Here is a 15,267-nt window from a genome sequence, read left to right on the forward strand (position 1 = left end):
AATGATTTGGAGAGAGCCAACAGATCATCCCAGCAATTGCTACTTCTGCATGGTGCCTCCAGTTGGGAAAGGTGTGTCAAAGAAGAAAAAGTGGACTGTGCATTATCCAAACATTCCATCAGCTCTACGCCCAGTACCCCACGGAGAAGGGCTGCCGGTTCCTGATGCACCAGAATCATTCTCACTTGAGTCAGACGAGGAAGAGGAAGAGGATGAAACTTCTGGTCCTGAACCATCAATGTCACAGGACCCACATTTTCTCCCATCTTCCTCCTCTGAACCTCACCTCATAACACAAGGTGTGAACTGAATGACCTTGTCAGGGATTTGGAACTACCCAAGAGTAAGGCAGAGCTGTTGAGCTCCAGACTACAGCAGTGGAATCTCCTGGCAGGCTGTCAGGGCAAATGGAGCCCATCAATGCTTGCAGACTATTGCTGGACAGTGACAAGAGATGCTCCATTTAATGAATACAAGAGACAAGCCAAGAAGCGCCATGTAGACACTGAATAGGACTAAACTATGTACAGAATAGTTTTTTGCCTTTTGTTTCATAATCAATTTTATTTATATAACCCTTTTGCTGATTTTTAAAGTGTTACATAAACAGGACAGGTGAAATATTATCATGTAAAGCCACCATAAACACATGAAAAGACCTAGGTTTACAATTTATGATTAAAACTCTACTATCTACACAATAGACATAGACATACAATGTAAAAACTTAAATATCTTAGAAACAGTAGCCAATCAGTTGTTTTAATTGTCATATATGAATTCAGCACATCAAAATACATAATAAATATCACATTTTATCTCTGAAGCAGACGACTTCTCAAAAATTGTAGACTAGTGTTATCAGATGATAAAAATCATCTCAACAGTGCTCCACTTAGGATTTAAATCTCACTGTGGCTCAGATAGAACATTATCAATAATTGGGGACAGGAGCTGGTTCAAAAGGATCCGTGCAAGACTCTTACCTGTCACAGAAAACAAGGAAATACCATGGTAATTACCACAATCACTTTTTGAATCTTTGCACTTAAAGATATATTGGCATCTTTTAGATGTTGTGGTATGATTTCTTGAAGCCAGACACGTGAGAAGAATTCAAAAAACTTGCCAATGAGAAGGTTTCCTCCATATTTGAAAACTTCTGCTGAAATGGCATCAGGACCAGGAGATTTGCTATTTTTATTGCTTGGATAGCCTTCAAGCCTCAGCTCTTTGGGTGGATCAGCAACTATGTCAGATGTAGGCAGTTTGCAGATGTTATCCAGTGATTCATCAGATACATTAGATAGACGATTAAGTAAGTCACTAAAGTGTTTATGTCACAGTTGGTGGATGACATTGCAATCCATGATGAAAAAGTCACCGTCAGTATTTGTTAGCATTGTCAAGGTAGATTGGGTAGAGCTGTATACAGCTTTGACTGGAACATAGAAGCCTTTGCAGTCCTTTACTAAGGACCTGTAGTTCGTCTGGTCACCCAGATTTTGCATTCATAGAGGAGTGTTGGAACAACAATTGTCTTATAGACCTTGATCTTGATGTCCTGCCGTAGATGACAGTCCATGAAAATGCGTTGAAGCAATTTTACAAAGGAAGCACTTGCACGCTGGATCCTGTGCTAGATCTCACTGAATTTAGCTCAGAATACTGTAAAATTAAATCCATGCTCAAATAACTGAATAGTATCTTAATTGAAACACATTTCTAAATTATTCCTTCCATATCTAGAACCCCCTCTCTTGAAAAGTTGCAAAATCTGAAGCAGAGTAGATATCTTCTCCACATATAACTCAAACCTACTTAGAAAAAGAATATTAAAATATGTCCTTCATACTAGCTTTTACAACTTACAGCTTTAACTCTGCATAAATATCTTGCTTCTTTTTTGGGAGAGGTTATATTATCCCATACAGAATATGGGAGGCATATTTCCCCTTGTGTGTGTTAACACAAGTCAATCCCATGAGAATTTGATGTGCGTTAGTATTGGCACTCAACTGCCAGAATTAGGGCGGCTCACTTCTATTTATGTGGACTCAGTGTTGAGGAGTCCTTAAATTCCTCAAATTCTGTTCTGGCATTCTTGGACATAATTTCACCAGCATTGTGTTGAAAGGAGAACACATTTTTTAAAATCTTCCTTGAATAATACTCCTCCCCCCCTACCCTTTTTCAAGTATAGAGAGAGGGGAATGATCTGATCCTGCAACCTTATTTGTACAAGTAGTTCCACTGAAGTTCTTCCATCCAGACAGAAGAAAACAGAATTGCTTCCATGAGTAAGGATTGCAAGGTTGCTCCATAAAATTGTATTGCACTGCAGGGGTGTTTGATATTAACTAACAGAGATTCTCTCTCATTTACAAAAGGGACTTATATTGTGAGCATGTGTATTCAGATAGGCTTTATTAGCAAATTAAGTACCATCACAAATCCCCTTAAATTAATTTGAAACTGTTGGCCAATATGGCTCCAAATGAAAATATAACAACAACCAAAAAACATCACATTACATCTTTTAACCAGCAAAGCAATACAGAAGCTAACCAGGTGGCATCACTAACACTGAATCATTAAACTCCAGCTGTCCCTCTGACCTTAAGAGTCTTCCAGATTGCCCCAAATGGTCCCCGTCTCTCCTTTCCTGTCTTCAGGAGGTTGTGGGATGTACTCCCATCTACAGTCAGAAAACAGGGCTGAGCTAAAAGGTGTTCACATTAATTTTCCTTTAAGGACTGAAATTCTTTGAATTATGGTAATCATAATTATGGTAGCCAGCTCTGCCATTTTTGGCTCTTGATCATAAAAAGGAGGGACCCACCAATACCAAAGACACACAGAGAGAACATGCTGAGATCTTTAGAGGAAGGAACACAGCCAGGACTGGCCTTAGGGAAAATAGCACCCTGGGCAAACTTGTATTTTGGTGCCTCTGGCCCCAGCTGCCTTCTCAGGCTCCCCATCCCACCCCCGCCGCCACAGCCCCCATTGCCTCTCCGCCCTCCCATTGCTACAAACTCCCTTCCATGACCTTGGACTCCAGACCCACTCTGCTTATTGCCTCTTAACCACACCCACTGACCATGTCACCCAAGCATAAGGCCGGTCTTGCCCTGCATTGACTCACATCTGGATGCCACAGTGATGGGCATAATAGGAAACACCACAGCAGTCACTTGGACTCCCCCAACCACTGCTAAAGGTACTCCCTCATCTGCTCATTGAGCAGAACAGGCAAGATGATGTAGTACGCAATCTTTCGCACTTTGACAAGGTGAGCGGGCTATGGGGCAGATTTGTCTCTCTCCTTCACCACCCAACCTCTCCCTCTCAGCATGGAATCCAGCTCCTCTGCCAGAGCCCCAGAGGGTCGGCAGACCAAGGCAAGGAGCAGTGACAGGAAGGCACCAGATGGCTGTGGTGGCAGAGGATCATGGTGACCTGAGAGCCCCAGAAAGGAGGGAGGGAACCAGAGGCATATAGATAGAATCACATTGGTGTCGAGATACTGAGGGACGGGGGGCAGTGACATGGGGACTCCAGAAGGGCAGATCTCACCCTGCCCCAATACTGAGCATCCCCGCCCCTACAGTCACAGGGAAGGTGGATTATTGGGGGAAGAGGAGGTTAAAATGCTCCAGTGCACTGAAGATAGCTAAGGTGGGTGGTGATGGTGGAAGGTTGGCTCCCAATATATCCCCTGCTCCCTGCACTAACACCTCCCTTTGAGTAACAAAAAGGGGGAGCCCCTGAGATCTGGGGTGCATGGGGAACTGTGGATCAGAGTGTGGCATGCAGGAGGAACCTCAAAGACATGAGAGATGCCCTGAGAACTGGGGAGAATGGGGGAGCCCTGAGAACTGGGAGGTTGGGACCTGTGGGCAGAGAGAGGGGCCTCCTGGAAGCTGCGTGGGCATGGAGGGAGGGTGAGAGCTGTGGGCTCAGGGAGGGGTCCCCCGAGAGGGGTGGAGTGGGATCTGGGGATACAGGACCCTCTAAGAATTACTGGTCTCTTTGCCTATCAGTTACAGTTCCCAGTCCCTTCCCTTTCCCTCCCAACCTGGAAGAGTCTGGCAATTTCCTGCTCCCATTGGCTGACCAATACGCCACACTCATCTTCCATTAGGTGGCATGGCTTTCATTCAGGTCATCCATGGAAAGAGGAACAGCAGGGCTGGGACAGTCTGCGGGGAGTAGTCAGGCTAGCAGTCACAGAGTGCAGAGACAGGACTTGGAGCTGGGCCAGGAAACCACATGGAGTGGTGAGCAGGGGGCATTCACTAAGGAGCAGGGAACTATTGCTCCTGTCATGTCAAGCTGCACCTCGCAAGCAGCAAGGAGAAGCCAGAGCCTCAGACCTCTGCACCACAGTGCCCCTTGGCTACAGTGCCTTGGGTGGGCACCCATATTGCCTGCCCCAATGCCGACCCTGGACACAGCCTCCCCTGATCTGGAAAGCCACATACCCCAGCTGCTGTCCTGCCAGCATGAGGGTAGCCTGAGGTGGCTTGACTCAGTAGGGCGTGGGGTTCCCCATCCATGTGATGAGGAAACATCTTATCACCAGCAGATCTCTCCCACTGATTGGCAGTACTGGCCCCACAGAGCTCAGTCTGCCTTTGACCAAAGCACGTAATAGTTTAGTCTCCTGTGGGCTGTGATAATTTGGTTGAATTCTGGTTGAGTTTAGTGTGAGGGTGCTGGGTGGTGTTGGTGGTCTGTTGATGGTCAGTCTAGATGATCTGGTGGTCCCTTTCTGTCTGTAAACTCTATGATTCTATGACTGCTTTTAAACTCTACCTCGTGTCAACTACCGGGGGAAACTGTCTGGCATAGATATTACAGAACATGCTCTTTGGTAGTAGACATTCAGGAATAGCTCTCTGTGTGGATACTCTATTCTGGAATAACAGTCACTTTATTCTGTAATAATTATGCCACTCTTTCTGATTGTGAAGCTGATCTCATGCTGTCTTTGAAAATGAATCCTCACAGAGCTTTAGTTTTTGCATCTGCACTCATAATGGAAAAAGTTTATTCTCTATAGGAGAAAACTGAACATGTTCTCCCCTTTCCGGGAGACTCTGAAAAAATCTCTCTGTGATCTATATTATCATAAGAGCAAATATTAGGGGTGGGCAAACTTTTTGGCCCAAGGATCACATCTGGGTATGAAAATTGTATGGCAGGCCATGAAGGCTCACAAAATTGGTGATTGGAGTGCAGGAGGGTGTGAGAGCCCCAGCTGGGGGTGCGGGCTCTGGTGTGGGGCTGGGGATGAGGAGTTGGGGATGCAGGAGGGTGCTCCGGGCTGAGACCGAGGGGTTCGGAGGGCAGGAGGGGGATCAGGACTGGGGCAGGGGGTTGGGGTATGGGAAGGAGTTGGGGGAGGGAAGCAGCTCCCAGAAATATGGGAAGGAGTTGGGGGGGGAAGCAGCTCCCAGAAATAGCAGCATGCCCCCCTCTGGCTCCCATGCGGAGGCGCAGCTAGGCAACCCTGCACACTGCCCTGTGCACAGGCACCACCCCTGCAGTTCCCACTGGCTACGGTTCCCAGCCAATGGGAGCTGTGGGGGCGGCATTTGGGGTGGGGGCAGCATGCCGCTGCAGATCCCTGCATGTCTCCACTCCTGCTGCTTCCAGGAACCATGACAAGTGAGGCAAGACTCTGACCCCACTCCCTGGCTGTAGTGCTGGACCAGGGAAGCCCCAGACTCTGCTTCCAGGAGGGAGACTGAGGGCTAAATTAAAAAATCTGGAGGACCGGATGTGGACCCCGGGCAGTAGCTTGCCCACCACTGAAATAGCTAGTGGGTTCTCACACAGGTCAGTGGGGCTTCATCTGAAACTGCTGGTCTCCTCTCTCATATTCTTTATTTTCTGTGTCATTACCTTCTTCCTTTTCATGTTCCTGCCTTATATTTCATCTATTTCATTTTATATAGCTGAATTTCAAACACATTGATAAGATGTTAATTGAAAATTGTTACCATACACTGCAGCAAAACGATATTCACTTTTTTATTTGCTTTCTGATTTCTTTTCCTAACTGATGACAAACACTTTGCAGCAAATTGAAACTTAAAATATTTTCTGGTAGTTTTTCCTCCACTTTGTTCATAGTGTATCAAGTGTAGCTTATTTAGACAGGCTTTGTATATTTTTCTGCTTCTATCAATGTGTATGATTATGGGGGGGAAAAGGTACTGAGAAAAAGAAGATGAGACCTGTCAAGAGAAAAAACAAGCTTTTAGTTCAAGAAAACTGAATTTGTACAGAACACTAATTTTGCACCAGGCTGTCATCTATATGAAAGTAATCCCACAGCCATTATTACCTTGATAACATTGATTTATACTATCCATTTGATTCTGGTCCTGTAAATAATAACATCAAGGTTGTTGGTCTAAAGATCAACAAACTTTTTCTGAAACTGTAGATCAGCATTATGCACATGATCATACTATGTAACCTATTTGACTATATAACTTTTTTAAAGTTTCTGCAGGCCTTAACTCTGTACTGAAAAATTCTTACATCCCATGTTTTGATAAATACTAATTCTATTACATTTTACATGGAATAAATTGCTGAGGGATGTTCTGGAATCTCCATCACTGGAGATTTTTAAGAGCAGGTTAGACAAGCACCTGTCAGAGATGATCTAAATAATGCTTAGTCCTTCCACGAGTGCAGGGGACTAGACTAGATGACCTCTCAAGGTCCCTTCCAGTCCTATGATTCTATGATTTAAATGAAGAGGTCAATTTTCTAATGCAAGAAGATAGCTTCTTCAGACAGTTCATCAATGCACTCTAGTACAACACTATTGAAATTTTTAGTCAGCTGTCATTTTTTATTTTTTGTTTTTTTTAAATGATGGCATAGAAGAAAGTGTTATATGGAATGGGAGTGTCATGTGTTACATAATAAACCAAAACACAGGAAAAGTTATGAAATATATAGAAATGTAACGAAGCGCTAATAATCCAGTCACTGTGACATAATATGTTTTGTTTCCGTACACAAACCAATACTCTGTATGCTGTACAAAGAAGCATAGTCATTCTCATAGGCAAATAAATAAATGAGGGGGAAGGAAGAGACAGTGGCAAACTTAAAATGAGAAGTCCAGCCAGAGCTAAGTTTAGTAAGCAATCAAGGTATGAATTTCTTACCTCTTCCAGTATGCTTCCACTTCAGCAATGTTGAGTTCTCTGCTAGCAGTTGCATCAAGGAGAGGCTGTCCTTCCCTGGGCATCTTTTCTTGAAAATAAGATAACATCTGAAATTTTTCATTTGGTTTAAAATTCTCCCATCTCTGATCCCTCCTGAGTGACTTTAATCTCACTTCTGCACCAGAAACTTTATCTATTACTATACAGTAAAGTTTATTTGCATTAATTTAATACATTCTCCATTTAATCTTAAGTAGAAAAAATAAAATATCACCAATGTGACTAACCTTAAAATGGTGGTTCTTTGTACTTGATTATCAATCACTCTCCTTGGAAACTAACTAAGACACAGACCTCTATTTTTTACTGCCAAATCACTCCTTCAGCTTAAGGATTCTATTTCTGACATCAATAAAAGATTAATTAACCTGCAGACTTTTGCTTGCAGGAAATCATGGTTTTCAGGATTGATATTTCAAGTGCATTTCTTATAGATGTTTCTTGTGTGTTCAAAAACAATGTTTTTTGTTTTGGTTTGGTTTGGGTTTTTTGGCTTTGGAAAGTTTTCAGTAATCTTGCAGTTATGTTAATGAGGCAAATAATTAAACCTAAAAATATGGGTCCCCCTCTGCTGGCATTTCTGAGCTGTGGGACTCCCTCTCTGCCTTCCACAGCAGCCGGTAGCTGTAGAGGTTCCCCCTGCCACCAGCAGACGCCAGGAGCTCTGGGGTAGGTGGCAGGAGTGGTGGGAGTCCCTCTGCCGCTCACAGGAACTAAGAGCTGCAGAAGGCTCCTGCCACCTGGGGCAGTAGGGTTAACCCACAGCTCCCTGCATTGGCACGGTTCAGGGGACCCTGAAGCTCCCCGCTGGCACTGGCTGAAGTCAGGGAAATCTTTGAAAGTAATGGATTCAGTGACCTCCGTGACTAAATCACAGCCTTAATTATAGGTCTGAAAATTTCCCCAAAGTTTTACACAGATTGTTAATGATTATATGTGTTAGAAAATAAAGAGTTTTTTTCTGGTGTTTCAAATCTTATGACTATGAAGGCCAAAGATCTTTTCAAAATGGTTTAGTGTGCAGACTTTGCTGGTATCATGAAGGGACACAACACTATGAGACATGTTAACATAAGACTTTTGGGAATGTACAATAGCATATAAAGGTATTTTATAGCTACACTGTACGTCTAGATGAAGATGCTTTTTAGATGTACTATGCACTTCTAATGATATTTACAAATTAAAATAAATACCAAGTATAACAACTTTGGTAATATGCCAGAACATTTTACCAGTACCCTCTTTTTCTTGATTGTATTTATGTAGGACAGCAGAAAATATCATTTTTCAGGAACAGGAGAAGTCTGTAGCACTGAGAGAAAACAATCACTTTACAAAACTATTGCAAAGATATTGTCATAGTAACCTATTCCTCCTGGACTATGATTATAGGAATTGGGGATTGAGCAAAACAGTAGTGAGGATTTTTCTGGGTTATCTAGTTTGAAAGGATCATGTTCAAACCCTGAAAAGATGAAAGAGACACTATACAGAATATAAGCTGAACAGTTAAACATTTCCATATGACAAACTTCTCTCATGAGATCTGACCTGTCTGTAGATTCCCCAGTTTATAGATCTAAAGGAACCAAACCCACCATTGCCTGCTCTAAAGGGAAGAAGCAGCGTCTGACTAGCTTTTGAAAACTACTTTAAAATTCTCTCCAGAAAATGCCTCAATAAAAAAAGGGAAGACATATCCATAAAACATTCAAAAGAAAATCCCATAAACCAGGATGTTTAGAAAGTAACTTTCCCAAAAATATCTTAAAGACAATAACCCATGTATACCTTTGTGAGAGAAGTTGCTGATCTCTGTAGATGACATTTCCCCCCCGAAGATTATTGGTGAAATTATATTCTTTAACATCAATCCTGTATATGTTTATGCACATGCTTAACTCTAAGAATATTGGTAGTTCCATAGACTATAATGGAACTATTTGCAGGCTTAAAGTTAAACACAGATGGAAGTGTTTGCAGGATTAAGAACTTTATTTCTAAATCATCTAATGGCCACCTATGCATGCACTGGAATAATCACTGACAACATGCTCTGTAAATGGCATTTCATAAAAAAAAGCAACTAATTTTAACAATTTTTAATGAAAAAAATTGAAGTATTTTAGGAGACGATAATTATTTCTGGACTGTAAATCATAGATCAAGATATTTTTCCCATCTGTTTGCCTTTATCTTGCTTTTTAAATGATACTACTCACATGAACAATTTCCTTTTTTGGACCCCGATTCTGCAAGCTCGTATGTAGAAAATGCTCAGTCATTAAGACTGAAGTGCCCTTTCCCATCTAGAGATATTGCCTTGTGGTAAGGGCTGAGGTATATGGACAAAGTAGTATGAGTTAATTTGCAATACCCCAACCAGTGCTGTACAAATTTGTAGGTTATGAATGTTTTAAAATGTTGAGAACCCTCACTTCAGTGGCGCCAAATTCTCTTAACAGAATAAGCCATTCGTCTTAGTACCTGATAATACACTAGGACTTTATTTTAAGGTTGCCAGCTAGAGTTTGAGTATTTTGGAAAACTAAGCCTGAAAATCAAATTAAGGACCTACAACCATTTGTAATAACAATTTGTAGTTCTTGTTTTGTGGGTTCTCCAGTATGCCTTAAGGCATAAGAAAAATCTGCTCATATAGTGGATAATCTCCAGATCATTGCTTTTCTTCAGCTTTTGTGATATCCTTTATGTCTTTTCTCCCAGTAACAACAGATACTGAAGACAGTGCACTCCAGCCAAGGTAAGAGTTGTACCATATGCACCATAGTCATACATCATAACCACTCCTGAGCAGGGGGGGAACAGAGGATATCCAAACAAAACAAGTGGTGCATTGGCTCTTTGTTTATTGAGGACACCTGGACATCCAGGATGCTACTGACAGAACTTTTATTAATTATTATTAATAACAATAATAAATAATTACTGTAGGACCTAAGAGCACTAGTCATGGACCAGAGCCCTATTCTGCTAAGTGCTGGACGGACACAGAACAAAAATATAACCCATGGCCCATACAGTTATAATTAAGTATAAGACAAGAAAAAACAGAGGCATACAGACAGGCAAGGGAATACAGGGAAACAATGAAACAATAATCGTCAGCATAATAGGCTATGGTCACATGTAGTAGTTGCCCACCTAGTAGCTGACAATGGAAAACACCAGGAGCAGTTAACACAGGCTCCAGGTGATGGATCCACCTCAGCTGCTTTGAGAACAAAAAGTGCTTGTGTGAACAGAAAGGCATTGAGATTCAAAGATAATAGTTATTGACAGCTGTTCAAGAAGAGGCAAAGAAATTCTCTCATCTGTTGGAATTTTTGGGTCATCAGCCTTGAACTCCATCTTAAATGTCTCCATTTGTGTTCTATTAATTAGCTGTATTTGTTTGGAGTGATTATTTTTGGTTGCTATTATATTTTATGTATATTTGATTTTAAAATAAACAGAAGACAAAACAGTCTCCTCTACAGTCAGTGAATACTGATCCTTGACATATCACAGGAGCATGACCTTTTGCAGCTTCCTGACCATGTGCTGGGTCATGAAATAAAAAATAATTTCCTATCAGTACTCCAGTATTACATAGCCTTATTCCATTCTCTCTCCTCTTTACGATTTTTCTTTTTCTTCTTCTGTTTTCCCTCAGTAGGCAGTATTATGAGAAAAGAAAGATCTAGAATCAGAAAGATACCAGTAATAATGAATAATTTCAGGAGAGGAAGCAAAAGATATGGAAGGGTTGGGGGTGAAGTCTTCCCCCATATATCCCCTGTTTATCACTATTCTTTGCTTCCTGTGAATGGCTGGTTGCCTGAAATCCTCCACAGGATGGGACAAGAGGACAAAAAAGAAGTCCAAATTACCTTTTTTAAAAAATAATCATTCCATATAATTTCAAACTCTACCTTTATTTTTGCTGTGACCAGTTGTTGAGCTGTTTGTCCTGCACTTGAATAGTTGCAATTTTGGTAGATAAGTCTAAGAAGTCCAGAGAATAATAAAAAATCATGAAGGATCTCTTTCAAACTAGTGATTGTTTACCATTCATGACACAAAGATTAGTGAAGTTAAAAAAAAACTTTATTAAGAACAAGTTAAACTACTAAAGGACAAACTACTGAATATTTGTCTATCTCCACTGGATTATGAGTGGTTATACATTCTTCATTATGCTATCACTTCTTCTTCCTCCCCCAGTCACTCCTTTTACTCTGAACAAGTTAGCTATTTAACCCCTGCCTTTTAATTCTTTTCACACTCAGCTTCTTGCCTGTTCCTTGTGCTTGGAAACGCTTCCATTTGTTATGTATCCTTCCATCATCCTCTTTTCCATCCTCATCCTCTTAGTCCCTGCTTAAAGCACCCTTGTTCCATGAGCCTTTTCAAATGGCAATACTCCAAAGTAAGAAGTTGAAATTACAAAAAATCATAAACAAACAAAAAAAAACCATAATTAACAAGATAAAAGCAAAATGTGTATCATTTGCATTCCACGAGAAAAACTATGCTCTTTCAAGGGCAGGAGTAGCCGAGAAAATCAGAGCAATTTTTCTTCTTGACCTGGGTCATGAGTATGAGAACAATTGGTGGCAAAAAAAAAAGTTGATTTAGTTCTATTTAGCTGCCTCAAGGTTCTGAGTGATTCAATGGTTGTTTAAGATAAAGAAATAATAATTTTTGATTTAAGATGACTTTCCCAATTTTAATAAAGTTTATTTATCACACCTACCCATTAATAACCAAAATAAATTCACAAAATACTTATCAAATAGCTACCCAAAGCTTCATATTATCTTCATCTTTCAATAAAATAATCACAAAAAAATTCAAATAATTGCAGTAAAATCAAACAGACAATCCTTATACAAATAAATAAACAATCCTTATCTGAATAAGGACGTGAAACTCTTGTTGACTTCAATGCGAGACAAGTTAAGTCAATGCTGAGCACTTCTGAAAATTCTGCCCTAAACTTCTGATTCACAAAATATTTATTGGTGTGTGACCTCTTAAGAGAGCATAGAATTTACTGAGCTTAAAGACTGGAATTTTTCCTTTGGTAATGTTTCCATGTGGATTCAGTAACTATCCTAAAGAAACTCAGAGGTGGGACCTACCTTGTTTCTCTAATATCCTGGCACCAACGTAGCTGCAACTACACTATATAAAGAAACTCATACATTCACTGCTCATTATCAGGTACCTCTTTCTTAAAGTGTAATATTGTTAATCAGCCAGGACTTCACCCCAACTGTTAAAGAGAAACTGTTTTGATATTTCTGATCAGTTGGTTTTCTGTGAACTTTTCAGCTCTCATTGTCTTTCAGATCCTCAGGAAAGCTGGCACTGAACATGCAGAATCAGCCAACAGTACTCTTTCAGCCCAGCTTGATGCCAGTAGGTTACTAGCGGTAGGAGACCAGCTATGTGCTTGTCTATGACAAGTCTTTACGTGCAGGTGACACCTCTCCCCAAAGTGATCAGTCTTGGAGCTCTGGACACTCAATTTTCTCTCCATGTGTTACTTGCCTCCAAAGCAAAGTTCTCATCTTTGCCATTAATTCCTAACTTGTCAGTGAGTCTACTGACCTAGGGCATACCCCTCAGATCCTTTGGCCTAGGCTCCATCCTGGAACTATCTGACAGCCCAACAGTGTTTGAATTCAATAGTCTTCCCCTAAACTAGAAACTCTTTAGAATTAACAGTTCTATCAGCAGTTATAAAAATTCCACTGGCCTTCAGTAATTCTAAAAATTCTGGGCTCAGCCAATGAACCCATCTTCAGATGCTGCCCTCCTCACTGGATAAGTCATTTGAGTATACTTCATTATAGTCCATTTCAAAATATTTTTTTTAAAATATCCATTCATAAACCTACCACCAGTCTTGGGTCTGGGCCTAACACACCTCACCAATGTGCCAGGCAAGCCACAATTAAATAATCTTGCCTATTTTTATGTCTATAATTTAAAGAACAGGTTAGTTCTTCCCCACTTTGCATTTGTCTTAAAATGGAGAGGTTTCATATTATGATTCCTAAAAACAGGAGTGTTATAACTTTCATAATACAATTCACTAATACAATTAATAGTTAACAATTAATATTTACAATTTTTGTTTAACTATTTCTTTCTCACAAGAACTAACCTTTTAATCCAAACCTGCAGCATATTTACAGTATGTGTAACCAGGCCTCTTGTTTTCCAGAAAGCATGAGCAATCAGTTGTGTGAGGAAAGCCCATCATTCTGAGCTTGATGTGTCTGTCCTTATCATAAGAGGAGCAGTTTCAAAGAACAGAACTATCTTATGGACATTTTGGAAAAGAGTCCACCAAATCAAGGACTGAGTAATAATATGATGGAGACAAAAAATCATGGTGAGCTCATCTAACCCTGGTCAAAACTGAGAAGTGATTCAAAACTGAAGGTGTCTCATCCTTGTGAATAAGATTACCAGCCATCAGCCTTAAGAATCTGAGGATCTCCCTTAATTAACTCGTCAGTTTTGCCTTGATTAACATGAACGATTTCTGTAGATCTATGAATAAAGTTTGTGGGAGAAAAGTAGAAGCTATTTTGGAATCTAGAGTCATTCCTATGAATGGTATTTTTTGTTCAGGTTGAAAAGTGGATTTCTTACTGGTATAGATTGTGGTCTCAGCCTTATACCATTTCCCCTGTCAATATCCTGAACTCCCAAGGAACTATTCAAAATAGCTGACAACACTAGGTGTTGGTTGAAGTTTTGGAATGACAAGCTATGATGATGATAGATATTCTGTTATCTGAAGCTCTGACTTTCTTAGCTGAGCAACCAGCACATTGCCAGATGCTTGCTGAAAATCCCAAAAGCATATGGGAGCACCTTGCACTACTACCAGTCAATACCTACCTGAATTTCAGTACTCCCTGAGGAGTGGGTGCCTTTTGAAGATGTGGAAGTAAACATCTAAAACCACTCTTTCTGGAGGAAAGTAGAGAACATAAATTATCATACAGAATTTTATTTTTCAGTTGCACTAGCTTTGCTTTTGGAGAGCTAGAATAGCATCAAGATCCATCTCCTTTCTTGCCCTCCTGCTAACTTTTATGAGATAAAGAAATAACAGGAAAAAATTGTTCTGTAAAAATAGTCCAGGTGGTTTGTTTCCAAATTCCTTTCCTGCTCTGTTCTAAAGAGGAATTTGAGTATTTTTGGAATGAACAAGGTTCACCAAGGCAGGGGCAGTGCCTGCCATGTTGACTGGCATAAGATATTTTGCTGACGTTGTATACCTCCTAAGTTCATAGTGTTTCTCTCAGTCTGTCATCTTGTATGGCCTACAGAGCTGACAAGAAAGATACTGCAACCTACAATCAGCTACTCTATCTTCTAATACTGAATTTCAAAAGAAAATGTCAAGAAATATGGAGAAAAAATAACAAAAACTTTGAACATACCTGGAGGGATGGTCTGTGACCCATTGTTCCCAGTGGAAAGGCAAGAAAAAAGGTCAGATGGAAGGCACAGATCTTCATAACCTTGTCTAGGATTTTAGGATCTATGGGTTGAGATGTACCTGCTTCCAAAGTTTAACTGCTTCCTGGACTCTGAAGGCAGGACTCCTACAGTGGATATATTCAGAAGCAAATTTATGAAGGGGAAATCTCATTCACCAATACCCTGATCCAGTGCCCACTGAAGATCTAAGTGCCCCATATTTATATACAGTTTCAATATTTTAGGTAGTACATTACATTAGGTTTACATAAGATGTGGGCACACAACTCATTACTAAAATATTTTAATGTTAATATCCTGCATATAATTTATATCTGATATATGTACTCTGGGTTAGCATTTAACTAGTCTTAACTGTTTGATAAAGTTACTAATGAATAACATTGAGTACTAAACTTTAATTTGCATGCAACTCCGCCCTTGAGGAGCATGTACACTCCGAGAGTTTTCTGGTCTGCCCATGGGGTGTGCA

General features: G+C 40.5%; 1 long non-coding RNA gene across 1 annotated transcript; it reads right to left on the reverse strand.

Moving 5' to 3' along the window:
- Positions 1–6,072: 6,072 nt before the first annotated feature.
- Positions 6,073–14,875, reverse strand: LOC127043994 (uncharacterized). The gene is made up of 3 exons (XR_007772379.1): positions 14,735–14,875; positions 7,200–7,287; positions 6,073–6,248 (listed from the first exon to the last, which is right to left on the reverse strand). It is a non-coding gene; the product is annotated as an uncharacterized LOC127043994 (long non-coding RNA).
- Between the last annotated feature and the right edge of the window lie 392 nt (positions 14,876–15,267).

The sequence above is a fragment of the Gopherus flavomarginatus genome, chromosome 2 (assembly GCF_025201925.1).
Source record: "Gopherus flavomarginatus isolate rGopFla2 chromosome 2, rGopFla2.mat.asm, whole genome shotgun sequence".
In the NCBI taxonomy this organism is placed as follows: domain Eukaryota; kingdom Metazoa; phylum Chordata; order Testudines; family Testudinidae; genus Gopherus; species Gopherus flavomarginatus.